The following is a 16,185-nucleotide window of genomic DNA, read 5'->3' as shown; positions in this document are numbered from 1 at the left end:
CCAGCCGTCGACAGAACATAACACTTTATTTGAACACTTTAGTGCAAAGAAAGCACTGCACAGAATGTGACTACAGCTCGGTACAGTGTGTAACCAAACAGAGGATTTATTTTGACTCGTCCACAGCTCTGTGTCTCTGGATTCTAAACAATGTGCATGAAAAAAACCCACATCGATTCTCCAGCAGCATCCAAAATAAAAAAAGGAGAACGAGCTAAATATCACCCAGCAGTGTGATAAGTAAGATTTCTCAAACAAAACGTTCAAAATAGAACAGGGAAGTGAACACCGCACCCACAAGACGCCGCACTTGAATCTAAGTAAACTTCAGTGTGATAAAAACACTGTTCACTGACACAAAGACAGTTTGAGCTGAAGAACATTTTACTGATTAGACGGTGAAAATAATATTTAGACGGACATGGACTTTCCTTTTCCTTTGTTGTGATAAAAGAGACACATTCAAAACACCTGATAACAAATCCACAGCACATAAATGTAGGTCTAATGACATTTGGGGACAGTTTTTTTTTCTCCCTACTTGTCTCTCCTCCTGTCTCTCCTCCTGTCTCTCCTCCTGTCTCTCCTCCTGTCTCTCCTCCTGTCTCTCCTCCTGTCTCTCCTCCTGTCTCTCCTCCTGTCTCTCTTCCTGTCTCTCTTCCTGTCTCCCTACTTGCCTCTCCTCCCTCCCGTCTCTCCTCCTCTCCCTCCTCCCTCCCATCTCTCCTCCCATCTCTCCCCCCATCCCGTCTTTCCTCCTCTCTCGCCTCCCGTCTGGGGCCCTCCTCTTCACCCGTCTGGGGCCCTCCTCTTCACCCGTCTGGGGCCCTCCTCTTCACCCGTCTGGGGCCCTCCTCTTCACCCGTCTGGGGCCCTCCTCTTCACCCGTCTGGGGCCCTCCTTTCACCTGTGTGTGAATCCTCAGCTCTGTGCGAAGTCTGTGACACAAACGTCTACAAAGACACAGCACTCGAGATTAACACTGGAGCTCAGGACTGAACAAACTGTATCAAACACTCGCCACTCCACAGATCTGACACAGTGGAGCATTACAACAACACGCCGCTTCACTAGTGATGATCCAAACGTATTTTTCATGAGGTTTGTAGTTTGATGGAGGCACATTTAACAGGATTCACAGTGAAACGGCGGCATGTGACTTTGCAGTATTTGTAGCAGTAAAAACGCCAGTCAGGTGGATGTTTGGTTGTTAAAACAGCGGCTCGTCCCCAAGTTGAACCTAAAATTCTTCACCTCTTTTATTAGTTTCTCCTTCAGTCAAAACTGGATGTGGATTTTTGAGTTTCAGAATTTAAGTTTTGAAGAAAAATAACCAAACTGTTTCTAACCTCTTGGCTTCGTAAGACTCTCAAACTTCATCCGGACTAAAAATTAACTTTGTACCATCTGTGAGTCTGAACTTTTGTGCAGATTCGCCGTTTAATACGACCATAAAACTAAAAGAGCACATCGTCAGACTTTAGCTCGTTTTTAAACACGCTTTTAGTCGCGCTGGGACAGGTATTTCACATTTTCTTTTTTTTTTTAACCTCTTTTTATTGTGTTTTTGAACAATAGAACGAGAAGATAATTAAATAAAAGTTGAAAAAAATAAAAGAAAAAAATCAAAACAAAATAAAAAAGAATATATATATAAATAAATAAGAAAAAAAAACAGAATAAAAAAACAGAATACCTGCACCTACACATACACGGACGGATATATACATTTACATATTTATATACATAGGTATTTCACATTTTCTAACTAAAATTAATGTCTGCACTTTATGATCTTCATTTTCACTTACAATGAAGTATAAATTACAGTATTTTCTGGATTATACGTCGCACTTTTTTCATAGTTTGTCCAGGGGTGCGACTTATACTCAGACGCGATTTAAATATTCTTTCATAAATACACACGATTCTCAGGTGTTGCATGGACTTAAAATATCCTTAGTGTTGATTCTGCTCCAAAAAAAGGCTCCAAGATTCATCGCAAATCGCAGTTTTAATGGATTTTAATAGCAGCAATTGTAACGTATTTTCCGGACTATAACTCAAACGTTTTTTCATAGTTTGTTCGAGGGTGCGACTTATACTCAGACGTGACTTATACGTGAAATATATGTCTTTTTTCTTCATTATTTTGCTTTTTTTTGGGCTTATACTCTGGAAAATACGGTAGTTATAAATCAACCAATATGTGAACGCGGAAAAGTTTTGAGTTCTCAGAGAAGACGACTTTGGATTAATAGATTCGTGAAACAAAAATGGAACAAACTCCAGTAAGGAAAAGCAAAACTGGATATGTTGGCGAGAGTAACCTAAGTGCACAGAGAACAAAGTCATTCAAGCCACTAAATCAAGGGCGTCAAACTCAAATTCACAGTGGTCCAAAATAAAAATAAAAAACTAAGACAAATTCACGAGCCAAACTGAAAAATTGCCTGCACCCAACATGTCAAATTTAACCTGCTCATATGGAAACAAACTTTAGTTTTGCTTAAACACAAAATCTGAAACAACTCAAGTCTGATATTACAAACATGAGAAATTAAATCTAAAATAAAAGACACATCAGCAGTTTTCATTTCTTATTTAAATAAAATAACTTATGTCTCTGTAGGAATTAATTTGACCGAAGTGACTAGTAGCTTGGGGCGCTAACTGGTCTCCACTGCAGCGTGCCAGCAAAGCATTCTGGGATGTGTAGTATTAGTGGTGCATGTGCTATACACCAGCGGGCCAGATGTAATACACATTTGATATGATCTCACGGGCCGAAAATAATTACATCGCGTGCCAGATTTCGCCCCGGGGCCTGAGCTTGACATATCGCCCTGGGAGTGATCGGTGTGAAATAAAACGTTTTGTCCAGTTGGCTCGGATTTTAGCTTTGTCTTTTGCTCTCGCTCTTGGCTTGAGAATACATAAAGAATCAATTTATACAATACATTTCAAAACTTTTAATCAAATACTAAAAAAAAAAAGTATTATCTAACGTGAAAAGAACACGCGGAGCCGACGTGGATCATTTACTCAGCGGTTATAGAGTGTCCAGTTGTAAACATCATGTGACTCCGGAGGGGCACACGGCTCAGGAATGCACCGCCGGAGTTTAAACGGAGGGGGCGGGGCCAGGGGGCGGGGCTTTGTGCGCACACTGGACATACACGTGGAATAAGCCTGTCACAAAAATCACTATATCAACTTATCGTTCAGTAAATGTCAGATGGAACTATATTTTTGTGCACTTTTTTTTGTGCTATGGGGAATTTTTGGGATTATTTTATGGATTGTATATATGAAGTGTGTGTTTTTTTTTCCTTTTTTCAGTTTAAAAAAAGCGTTTAATGTATGTTCTAATAGAAGACACTGGTGGGATTTAATGAGTTTTTCTTCCTTCTTTTTGAGCAAATTTGTGAGATGTGTGAAATGAATGAATGAAATGAAAAAATGAAGTGAAATGGATAATATTTCAGATGCAAACTCAGAACTAAAGTGTTTCATTCTGCTGTTTGTTTTAAAGCCGCTTAAGATTTTTTTTTTTTTTAAATAATAATGTTGTGCATTTAGAAAAGTTTTGTGGCTTAAATCTGCTCTTTTGTTGTGTCACTGGCATAAATTAGTTTGAGTATGAGCGATTATCGTCTGTATTGAACTTCAAAATAAGACGGGACTAAACCAGGACTAACGTGGGACTAAACCAGGACTAAAGCGGGACTAACGTAGGACTAAAGAGGGACTAAAGCGGGACTAAAGTGGGACTAAAGCGGGACCAAACCAGGACTAAAGCGGGACTAACGTAGGACTAAAGAGGGACTAAAGCGGGACTAAAGCAGGACCAAACCGGGACTAAACCAGGACTAACTTGGGACTAAAGCGGGACTAAAGTGGGACTAACGTAGGACTAAAGCGGGACTAAACCAGGACTAACGTAGGACTAAAGAGGGACTAAAGCGGGACTAAAGTGGGACTAAAGCAGGACCAAACTGGGACTAAAGCGGGACTAAAGCAGGACTAACTTGGGACTAAAGCGGGACTAAATCGGGACTAAAGCGGGACTAAATCGGGACTAAAGCGGGACTAAATCGGGACTAAAGCGGGACTAAATCGGGACTAAAGCGGGACCAAAGCGGGACTAAACCAGGACTAACGTGGGACTAAAGTGGGACTAAATCAGGACTAACATAGGACTAACATAGGACTAAAGCGGGACTAAACCAGGACTAAAGCGGGACTAAACCAGGACTAAACCAGGACTAAACCAGGACTAAACCAGGGCTCAACCATCATTCAATATTTGAAAGCTGGAACTATATATTTTGGGCCTCCGTATTTATCGTGAGCACTTTTTCTTTGCAAAAATGAGGAGATTTGGGGCATTTTTGTTGATAAGATTTGATTTGTTGCAGCTCATTTCTTTTAATGAAACAGTATTTAATCAGTGACGTAAAGTAGTTTCAATATTATCAAAACGTGTTAGCGTCTCTTTTGATTTAATTTCAGTATCAATTATCTTCTTTACAGATGTGGTGATGCCATCTGGAGACGCCGTTACATCAGAGACGCTGCTCGGAGTGCCAGTGTTTACATGGGCACATTCCTCAGAGCAAACAAACAGGAAGTCAAAGGAAAACGCCTCATTGTGTCTCACGTTGGGCAGATACAAGGTTAGTGGTTAGCATTGGCAACAGACTCAATTGTATGAGCTGCTTTTGTGCCAGATGCACTTTTTTTTATTCAACCTACTACAAATTAACTGACAATACAGAAACCAAAACTGTAGTTCCATCAATAAATAAAGAATGAATAGGAATAAAAGTGAAAAACTTGAATAAATGCAAAAAAAAAATCATGAAAAAATAATTTAAAAAAATAAATAAATGAAAAAAGCAATAAATAAATAAATAGCAATAAATAAATGAAAAAATAAATGCAATAAATAAATGAAAAAAGCAATAAATAAAAAGCAATAAATAAATGAAAAAAATAAAAGCAATAAATAAAATCAGTAAATAAATGAAAAAAGCAATAAATAAATAAATAAAAAGCAATAAATAAATGAAAAAAATAAAAGCAATAAATGAAAAAAGCAATAAATAAATAAATAAAAAGCAATAAATAAATGAAAAAAATAAATGCAATAAATAAATGCAAAAATAAATGAAAAAAGCAATAAATAAATAAATAAAAAGCAATAAATAAATGAAAAAAATAAATGCAATAAATAAATGCAAAAATAAATGAAAAAAGCAATAAATAAATAAATGCAAAAATATGATTCTACTGCACGGTGAGCGTTCAGACCCAAGAAAAACAGCCGTGCTTACGAGAAAATTTGAAAATACAGTCCCCAAACCTCAAGTATATGTTTGCATATCTTTATCTCAAGAGCAAAAAAAACATTTCCAAACACAATAATGAAGCGTTAACAAGAAAAACGACACATACAAACTCTAAATCATGAACTGTTGGTATATTTTTCACTGTAAATGTCAATGTTTTTCCTACAGCCACTTCTTCTCTTGGTTTATTTACACTAGTCCAGTTTAACCTTGAGCCGACTCCCTAAAACACATTAAGCACACGATCTCCAAGACTTGATTACAGCCACTGCAGCCACTCCACGGAAAAAAAACAGCCCGAGAACTCATCCAGGTACGACACACAGGTGGTTCTTGTTGTGGTCCGTTACCGTGGAGACCGTAGAGGCTGCAGCGGAGGCCCGTCACGCCTCACGTCCCTCAAAACCCTCTAAGATGTGGCCGTGTTCCTCCTCATCAGTGACTCTGCTCTTTAAGAAGGTTAAGTGCAGCGGGATTATACAACACAACAGAAACACACACCGCTAATGCAGGAAGAGGGAACCGAGGGGCAGGATATATACATGTTTATATTACGTTAGAGATGTGTCCTGTAACATGTAGCAAGGCTCATTGTATAAATGATTCAACTAAATGAACACAGCAGAAAAACTCACATTCAGTTTTATCGAGACAAAAGATCAACAACAAAAAGGGAAATTGAACCAAGGTTTAATTTTAACAATTTTAATATAATTTGGTCACGTTCTGCGGGCCGGATGAGTAAACCCAAAGGGCCACGTCTAGTGACAGATCAAATGTTATTCAGGAAAACCAAAAAGGCAGTCGCGTTTTAGTCCTGTTTTAGTCCTGTATTAGTCCTGGATTAGTCCTGGATTAGTCCTGGATTAGTCCTGGTTTAGTCCTGGTTTAGTCCTGGTTTAGTCCTGGTTTAGAGACCTATTGCCATGTTAAAATGCTAGCACAGCCCTAGGTCTGTCTTAGTCCTGTCTTAGTCCTGTTTTAGTCCTGTTTTAGTCCTGTTTTAGTCCTGTTTTAGTCCTGTTTTAGTCCTGTTTTAGTCCCGGTTTACTGCTCCAGCCCTCCACTCTCTTCCTGTAAAACGTCATTCAGAAACGTCACCATTTCTCTGCAGGCCAAGTAGAAGTACAGCTCCGTGTAAAGTTTTTGTATCGTTTCATTCTCTCGCCGCATTAGTTCATTTTTATGTTCCCGATTTAGATTTTTGACCAGCAACGGCTCCTGTTCTTTCTTCACCTTCCTCAATATGAAACGCTTCTTCTTTAAGTCGTCGTTTCTTTGACACTTTATCTTCTTGAGATCGTCGTTTAGCGAGCGAGCCTCTTTGATTTCCCACTGCAGTTCATGAATTCCTCTGTACAAACTGTAGAGCCTTTCGTGCTGTTCTGTGTCACATCTCTGCTCCACTCCCTCAGACTCTCTAAGTTTGCGCAGTTTGCGGTGGATGTGGTGATGTTTCTCGATCAGTTCCTTGTTTTTAGCTTTCTTAAACTCCAATTCCTGGTCAATTCTCTTATGAGTGTCAGATATGACTGTACTGTTCATCATTTTGCTCTGCAGTTCATCAATTTCTTGCTGGAGATTGTGATTTAATTTCTTTAGACGCTGTGTCTCGCGGAGTCTTTGGTCGTATTTGAACGCGAACACTTTTTCTTCGTCGTAATCTTTAGTGACTTTGCAAAGATAATCCTTCATCTGTCGAAGTTTGCTTTTCAGGTCGTCGTTCTTCATCTCCAAGTCTGCGTATTTCTTCTTCCAAACCTCGCAAACTTCCAAACCTTGCAAACTCGCTCTCGTTGCGTGAGATGGATCTTTATCTTTGACCATTAAAGGTTTTTGCTTTTGCTTAATCTTCAATAGTCTGGAGCCCTCTTTCTTTACGACGTCTTGTCTTTGCAACAGCACCTTCTTCTCATTTTGTAGCATTTCCGAATGCACTTTTATCAGGCGAGGGTCTTTAATCTCCTTATTCAGCGTGTGGATTTCGTGAAGCAAGCCAGTGTACTCCATCCTCGCTTTATCCAAATCATTTGTATATTTCACCTTCTGAGACTCGACGATCTTCAGCTCGTGGCGAAGTTTCTCTTCTTCCTTGAGTAACTTGTTGATTTTGGCGTTGATCTTTGCCGTGTTCTTGTTTCTATCCTTACGACAATCGGACAAGGCTTTTAGGTGGATAATTTCATTCTGCATTGCTTCAATTTCCTGCAGAACATCATCATTAAAACACCGAAGATCCAATATCTGCAAGTGTTTTTGTTTATGTCCAAATTCTATTATCTTGTCCGCGTCGTATTTTTTTGTCATTTTCAGAAGATGTTCCTCTAATTGTTCATTTTCTTTAATCAAAACACCTTCCAGCTTTGCCAACGCTCCACTTTTTTGTGTCAAATTCCTCTCCACAGCCAGTTTCTGTATCATGTTTGATATTTGGTCAGAGACACATTTGGCATCTTCTAGATTCTGATTATACTCAGTTACCAACTCAAGGTGGCGCTGTTTCCAGTCTTCACTTTGAGATGATTTGGATTTCAAGCTCTCAAACTCATCTCTCTGGCTTTTTAAGATCTCAGTCTCATCTTCTGCTCGTTCTCTCGCAGGTTCGTATTTTTGCAGGAGCTGCTCCTTCCTCTCTATAAGGGCTTTGTTTTCTTTTAGAGCCGCTTCCACCGCAAGTTTGTGGAAAATAAATGCCTCTCTCCCGCTACAAGCCTCCAGGATCTCTTGTCGTAGAGTGACATTGTTTTCCTCGAAAGAGTCCCTGATCGATTTAAAGACCTCACAAGAGTCGGTCAAGTCACTCAGATGTTGCTCCAAGACTTGACCGATCGAATGTTTCACTCGGTTGTCTCCCATTCCTAAATGATCCATTTTTAGCAATGTTTTTCGACTCTGCTTTTGAATTCGTAGGTTAATATTTGACAAATAAATGCAAATATTGAATTAAAAGCTGAACTGACTCTGGGTAATATGAATTATCCTCAAGAATCGTGCTCGCTCTGCTCTGCTGTGTCAACTGTGGTGAGTTGATTGTTAGTGGTCTTGTCTCGGCACCTCACCCTTACTACGCAGCGGTAGTGATGTCTTTAAGTCCTTTGTGATGTCATAAATGAAGCCGACCAATCAGAGAGCTCGGAGTTCTACCCGGTTTCCAAGCAACCGAGGGGCTGCGTTTCCGTGACGTCGTCGAGAGCTCTGTGATTGGCCGTTTTCAGATTCTAGAACGCGACGACGTCATTCTCCCAAGAGTCAGATGAACATACAAAGATTCATTTTGTTTTAAAATATTGAATCGCTATGGAAACAGTCAAACTTTTGCATTCATTCTGAAACCCAGTGATCGAAGTAATGTACAAAAACAGACGATTAAAACTAAAAATGCGTTTATTCGATGTATTGTAATGATCTGATGTGTTGTTTTTTTAGCGCAGGGTCCACACCTTTTGTTTGTTTGTGTGTCGTTGTTATTTGTATGTGTTGCTATGACGACACGTTGACATGCAGGTTCCACTTCCAGTTGCTGGTCAGTGCAGAGGATTTGTAACTTATTAATGTTCATATCTCAAACACAATAGTGAAATAAAAACACCAGGATCACGTAGAACGGGTCCACACGAACATATCACCACCAAAATGATGAGTCTGACAGCAGCAGTTACAGAGAGAGGAGACACAGTTTTTCAATGTAAAGTGAATTGGAGCCAGAGTCGCCGGATGTGCAGCCCATGATCACTTCCTGTTTGGAACGTGTCGGCAGCAGGATAGTTATGTCCATTTATATAAACAGTGTATGGTTTCCTCACACCAGAACACTGCAGGATTAACATAGTGAATTTACACAAATCACTACGACTCACACACAAGCACGGAAATATTTATTTAAATTCATTGCAGATTCACTTTCCTATTTCAAGTCATTTAAACCAAGGCTAGAATTTTTGCGGTTTATAAACGTTTATAATTTGAGTCATTTCAGATAAAGTCCATAGTATATAGTTCAGGTTTAGTCCTAGTTTACTCCTAGTTTAGTCCTAGTTTAGTCCTAGTTTTGTCCTAGTTTTGTCCTGGTCTAGTCCTGGTCTAGTCCTGGTCTAGTCCTGGTCTAGTCCTGGTCTAGTCCTGGTCTAGTCCTGGTCTAGTCCTGGTCTAGTTCTAGTTTTGTCATAGTTTAGTCCTCCTTTTGTCCTCCCTTAGTCCTCCCTTAGTCCTCCCTTAGTCCTCATTTAGTCCTCCTTTAGTCCTCCTTTAGTCCTCCTTTAGTCCTCCTTTAGTCCTCCTTTAGTCCTCCTTTAGTCCTCCTTTAGTCCTCCTTTAGTCCTCCTTTAGTCCTCCTTTAGTCCTGGTTAAGTCCTGGCTTTGTCCTGGTTAAGTCCTGCCTTTAGTCCTGCCTTTAGTCCTGCCTTTAGTCCTGGTTTAGTCCTGGTTTAGTCCTCCTTTAGTCCTCTGCAGCCCTAGGTCCACAGACTGTATAAAGACGTGGTCTGATTGTGACGTCGCCCACGGCGTTCGGCTCCAGTCACATGAGGCTCATCGAGGCCGGAGCGGTTATAGCGGCCAATTCGGAGCCGAGTATCATAGCAACCAAAGAGCCGACCCAGACACCCTCTCCAGAAAAAAACAACAACTGAATTATTATCAATTCTTCGATAAATCTTCATCCCCTAGTATCATATTAACTCATACACATTTTGTCATCTTTTTCTCCATGTTCAAACGTCTGTCTTCCTCCTTAACCCTGAAGTCAACAGCCTGGCGTTCATAGTTTAGGACACTCCCGTGAAGCAGATGTTATTGACCTTTATGTGAGCACAAACGGGCCGTGTGCTGGGCCGTGTCAACACAACCAGACCGGTGTGGGCCGGCCCTTTCAGTTTAATGGCGCCTTCTTTTAAAGCGCGATCGATGTGGCAATAATGTCACTTTTACTGCGTCTGTGTTGACCGAGGGATGAACGACGGCCTCTGCGCTGAATGGGTGTGTTTGAATGAATAGACGGAGAGAATACACAATATTCTCAGGTGTTACAGGAACTTAAAATGTCCTTTGTGTTGATTAATTGCAGTTTTAATGGATTTTAATAGTAGTAACAGTGCCATATTTTCTGGACAATAAGTCACATTTTTTTTCAGTTTGGGGGTGCGACTTATACTCAGATGCAATTTATATGTGAAATATATGTTTGTTTTTTTTCGTTTTTTTTCATTAGTATGTATTTTTTGGCTGGTGCAACTTAAACGCAGATGCAACTTTTATCTTTTGGGGTTTTTTTCTTCATTATTATGCATTTTTGGCTGGTGTGACTTATACTCCAGTGCGACTTATACTCCAGAAAATACGGTAAACTGTGCAATTTTTTAAGTATCCTCATTTCCTTTATAAACAACAAAACATTCCGTCTTATTCTGCATAAAAAAAACTGCTAACTCTGTCGTTTTGTCAGTTCATATTCCTGTTTTTCGTCGTCAATTCTTCTGGGCGTGTTTAAAATGTGAACATAAATTGCAAATCTAATACCAATGTTTGTCGGAAGCATTGGGATCAGCTCCAATAATATTTGGATTATTAAAAAATTATATTCAGATAGTAACTGATTGCGAAGCTAGTATTGGAAAAAAAGCTTGTAAATCTTGAAAAAATATAAAAATTGCACTGTTTTGATCATTTTTGAATGATTTTGTGAGCATTATAAGACCACATGGATTTATTATTGTCAAAAAAAAAAAAAAAAGTCTATTATTGTGCTGTTAAAATCTGTACAACGACCTTTATTTCTTTTTTACAGTTTAAAATGCAACACTGAGAACTGTTTACACGGGACACGGGACGATACAAATCCAATACGCGAACCCTGCAGCGTCCTAAAAACTCCCTCTTTACCGTTCACCGTTCCAAACACGACAAAAACGAGCAAATATCAGTTTTCTCCGAGCCTGTTCCCGTGTCAAAGTTCATTCTCCTCCAGGCTGAACAAACTTGGCCCTCCCTCGCGTTTACAGTAGCCGTTTTCCACTTTGTACTCCCTTCAGAGGAACGCTGACCTTTCAACTTTGACCTCTGCGATGCCGTGAGGTCGCCTGCACCGCGTGAGCTAAACTGAGCGTGTGTTTTTGGTTTTAATTTGAGTAACGACAGAAGCGAGAAGTGTCAAAGTGGAGGAGAAGAAGGGCAGGTTAGACTGGTCTGAATACCAGGATGAAACCAGCCACATGTCGTGTAAGAAACAACGTTAGCGAAGCTTTCGTCGCTACCGTGATTAGCCGGATAATGATTGTTGTGACGAGCCTAGATCAAGACGTGGAGACGTTTTTTTACCACGGGGACAATGAAATCACTTATCACAAATCAATTATTATCACAAATCAGATACTAACCTAAACTAAAACTAGTATCGAAAATCTAGAGTCTCATCTGAGCGTCTAAGGAAATACATTTAAAAATCACGTCAACATGATAATCGACTCTCCGGCGACGCACTGATCTTTTTGCTCGATATATCGCCCAATGGTTTCTCTCAGGATCAGTGTTTTTTGCTGCGTTTTCTCCTAATGACTGCAAAAAATGAAATTAATAAATACAATTAAAAATAAATAAATAAGTACAATTAAAAATAAATAAGTACAATTATAAATAAATAAATACAATTATAAATAAATAAATAATTAACTGGAAACTTGAGCCACCAGCCACTGATCAGAGAATATCAAAAATAAAAATGAAATATATGGAAATACGTTTATAAATCACGTCAACACGACATCGACTCTCCTTAGAACTACTGATCTTTTTGCTCGATATATCACCCAATGGTTTCTCTCAGGATCAGTGCTTTTTGCTGCGTCTTCTGATGATTGCAAAAAAAAAAAAAAATATCACGATCTACTGGAAACCTGACCACGTGCCACTGATCAGAGAATATAAAAAAAAAAATAATAATAATAATAATTAATTAATTAATTAAAAAACAGCTCAATTACAGCTAAAAGTGCCAATTTTTGAAAAGAACTGAGTCCAATTGTTGGCTTTTTCCAATGGGACACTTATGATTTAACATGTGTTTTATTTTATCTTGAGGGAAAAAAAATATTATTATGTAAAACCATCAAAGACATTTCCTCAATAGTTTTAGCATGAACTTGAATTTTATCAGAACCAAAACCGCAAGGTAACAAAGAACTATTATTTACTGTTGAAAAAAACATGTTATTGTCCCAAAAAGCATTTATTTTTTATTGTTAAAGTGGTTTCAAAAACGATATTTAGTATGATGCTTATTGAGCCCTGTCACGATAAACACATTTTGAAGTTTGATATATTCCTGAAGCAGATTTAAACCACAAAAACTGTTACAAATCTACAAGACTGTTAAAAAATGATGAGCTGCAGTAAATAAACAGCAGAATTAAACACTTTAGTACGAGGTTTGCATCTATAATGAGGCATAAAAGTTAAAAATTCAACCTTTTTACGGCGTAATCTGATCATACAGCCAAAAAAATAACCAAACATTTCGCAGTAGTGCAGAGAAAATGCGCAAACGACAAAGACTGACCCCAAAAATATCATTCCATCTGTCATATATTGAATGATAAGTCAATATAGTATTTACTTTGACCTTAGTATCAAAATGGAAACTCCTTTTCTGATACGATTGTGACAAATTACACTACTCCTTTGCATGACATTAGTTGGAAAAAAATACCGGTGCTACGCTACAAGCTCAAATATTTGCAGGGCTAAACCTCACAAAAGCCACTCTACACTTTCGGACACAAAGAGACGAAGAAGAGATTTACAAAAGAAGAACACGGCCTCGTCTCGGCCTCGTGTTTGAACAGAGTGTTTGCAGAACGTAACGAGAGTGAAGCCCTTAACCCCCGACTCCGCTTCAGGGAAATGACGCTTTGAGGATGTGAAACTTCAACTCAGAAACCTCAAAAAACGCTACACAGGTCACACCGCAATGACTCAAACATCGTTTATCGAGATAAAAAGGGTCGACAACAATCATTCGTGGGACTTTTTATACAATTATGATAATCAGCGACAAATAAACACGATTATTTCACCTGAATGTGCAGAAAAAATGACTTATCCAGAGGCGAGTCGGCAGAGGGGACAAATGGGGCTGTTATCTGGGGCCCCTGGGTTTTAGGGGGCCCCGAATTTGCCCCTCTTCTTATTAATTTGTATTACAGGGGGGTCATGTGAGGCGTATTGCATCAGACCTCCAAATTTCAGTCGACGGCTCTGCTTATCTATAATATTCTCTGTTAAAGTTATAATTATTCGTACCTATAAGTATTTTTGTTCATTATTGTATACATTTATGATCATTAATCGCTATTATTTTGGCCATGAAAATCGTCAGACGAACTTTTCAATGTCGTCCCATGCCTATTTGTGTCCTACTTTCCATATTCTGAAACTTATTGACTGATTTATGTGGAGATACTAAAGCAGTTTGTAAAGTCGTATAAGTAGTAATACAGAAAAGCAGTGTTTGTTTTTTGTTTTGTTTTCTCGCTGAAGTACTAAAATTACCATTGCACATCCAGCTTTTTCCACTGTATAAAAAAAACTGACCTTGCGACAACGCTTTGAGAAAAAGGCAACCAATTACAACGGAAGAATTTGCAGCGGCAGAAACCCGATTCGTAAGATAACCATCATTTATCTGAGTGAAATTAGTCATATTTTAATCAATCAGCAGATGTTATTTATGTAACCGCCTACTAGGCCTATCACAATGGCACATTTTGAAGTACGATATGGCCGATGCCGAAACCTGTGCCAATTGTTTACGATACAGAGCCGCCGATAGCCGATAAGCTCTGCCGATTTTTGCGTCAATTTGGATTATTTTCCCCAAATTATGTCATTTAAATTTACTACAAACTCCCCCCGAGCCCTTTTTTTTAACCACAATCCTATAAAGAGAGCTGTGTAGTCACATTTTGTTCATTAAAGTGTTAATATAAAGCTTTGTGTGTATTTTCTAGGACGCAGATCGACCAAAACAAGATAAAGCCGATACCCCATACGCTAAAAAGTGCAAATATCATTCTGTCTCTATTGTTGAGTATTTCAGTCCACATTATTTCTATAGAATAAAATGAAAGGCATTGAACTCCAGCCGATCATGATGTATTCTTATGGTAACAACAACGTGTCGCGTGTCAACAGGTTGTAATATCCTCATTCAGATCTGCCCTTGACTTCGCCTTGTATTCTCCCCTCGACACAAAAGCTCTATGGTCAAACTGCAGCGTCGATGTCGTCACGAGCGCAGAGGGAGTCCCTGCGCCTCGTCCACACGGCTCTTATCACACACGCAAACCACAACTGGGCCACAGAGATTAGACCCACCGTTACAAACCCAAGAACGCACCAATCGTGGTCCTGTTTTGGGTGATTGACAGGCAGCGGTCCCGCCCCTCTGACAGTGAGCAAACGCTGGTGATACGCTGCGGTTAAATACCTGGGGGTTAATGATAATCTGGCTACGCTGAAATGACCAGTTTGTATCTTTAAAGCAGTGGAAACCGTCTGTCACGATAACTAAGTGCAAATGTCGGTCGATCGCAGTACAAGATTATTTCAGAACATGTTTGTACAGATCTAAACTACAGGGTCAGCCATTTTTAAGTGATTTTAAGTTGATCGTGATTAGTCTTGTAGCAGGTCACCATTACAGTATGCAAAGTGACAGATTTTAGCAGGAAATTAGCTTAGCAGGTAAAATTATAATCGAAACACATTTCATTTTACTTTATTTTATTGTATTTTACTTAATTTTTATTCGTTTTATTTTTTTGATTTTATTTTTATTTGATTTATTACTTTTATTTGATTTATTTTTTTTTACTTTATTTTATTGTATTCATTTTATTTTATTTTAATTAGATTTATTGCATGTATTTTATTTTAATTTTATACATTTTTATTTTATTTTATTTTTTATTTTACTTTGCTTTATTGTATTTTATTTTAAATCATTTTATTTGTTATTTTTATTTTATTTATTAGTTATTTTATTTATTTTTATTTTATTTTTTATTTTACTTTATTCTATTTTATTTTATTTTAATTCATTTTATTTTTTATTTTATTTTAATTTGATTTATTACATTTATTTTATTTCATCAAATTTATTTTTATTTTATTCTATTATTATTTATATTCATACAAGCGAACCCAAAGAGAACACTTTCTTCTTTTTCATGGATGCCCTGTTCAAAATACAATATAAACCAAAAAGCAAACAAACTAAATAAATGCACAAGTTCTTGAAGACTGAACCAGAAGCTCGTCCATCCAAACCCACAGAACAGACTTTGAACTCTTTTATTACTTCCTCTCAGGTCCGTCTGAACTTGATTAAGCTTCTTTTTTTTTCTTGTTTTCACAACACAAAGCTGCTACTGGTTTGAAAATGTTCCATCCTCTTTTTGACCCGTGCATGACACATTCAAAACCACAACACGTGCACAAAACAATTACGTTTAACTGGTTTATCAAAAGCTTCAGACACATAAAACTGAGCAGCGAGTTAACCACACGCCATTTGATCGGGAAATCGAACTGAAACAGCAGTTTGAACAGCTACGATACTCAAATTTCTCCATTTCGATACTAAGGAATAGACTCAAAACCGATTCCAACACCACAATTATTCTTAAAAACACACTTTAGACGATTAGCTCCGTGCACAAAACGCGTGGCGCCCTCACTGCTAGCGTCACTACTTCCTGTCCAGTTTAATCTCTACGGAGGTTTGTGCACGTCACGCTAAAATTAATAAATATTTTACGATAAGGCGGTGAACAGGGAG

At 38.4% G+C, this 16,185-nt stretch overlaps 1 protein-coding gene across 1 annotated transcript in view; it reads right to left on the bottom strand.

The window, feature by feature from the left end:
- Window positions 1–16,185, bottom strand: part of stk10 (serine/threonine kinase 10) — a 103,490-nt gene that overhangs the window by 73,792 nt on the left and 13,513 nt on the right. The gene's annotated exons all lie outside the window — the stretch shown is intronic.

Source organism: Periophthalmus magnuspinnatus, chromosome 14 (genome assembly GCF_009829125.3).
Source record: "Periophthalmus magnuspinnatus isolate fPerMag1 chromosome 14, fPerMag1.2.pri, whole genome shotgun sequence".
Lineage (NCBI taxonomy): Eukaryota > Metazoa > Chordata > Actinopteri > Gobiiformes > Gobiidae > Periophthalmus > Periophthalmus magnuspinnatus.
The sequence above is the reverse complement of the archived record's forward strand: the minus strand, read 5'-3'. Positions and strand labels throughout refer to the sequence as shown.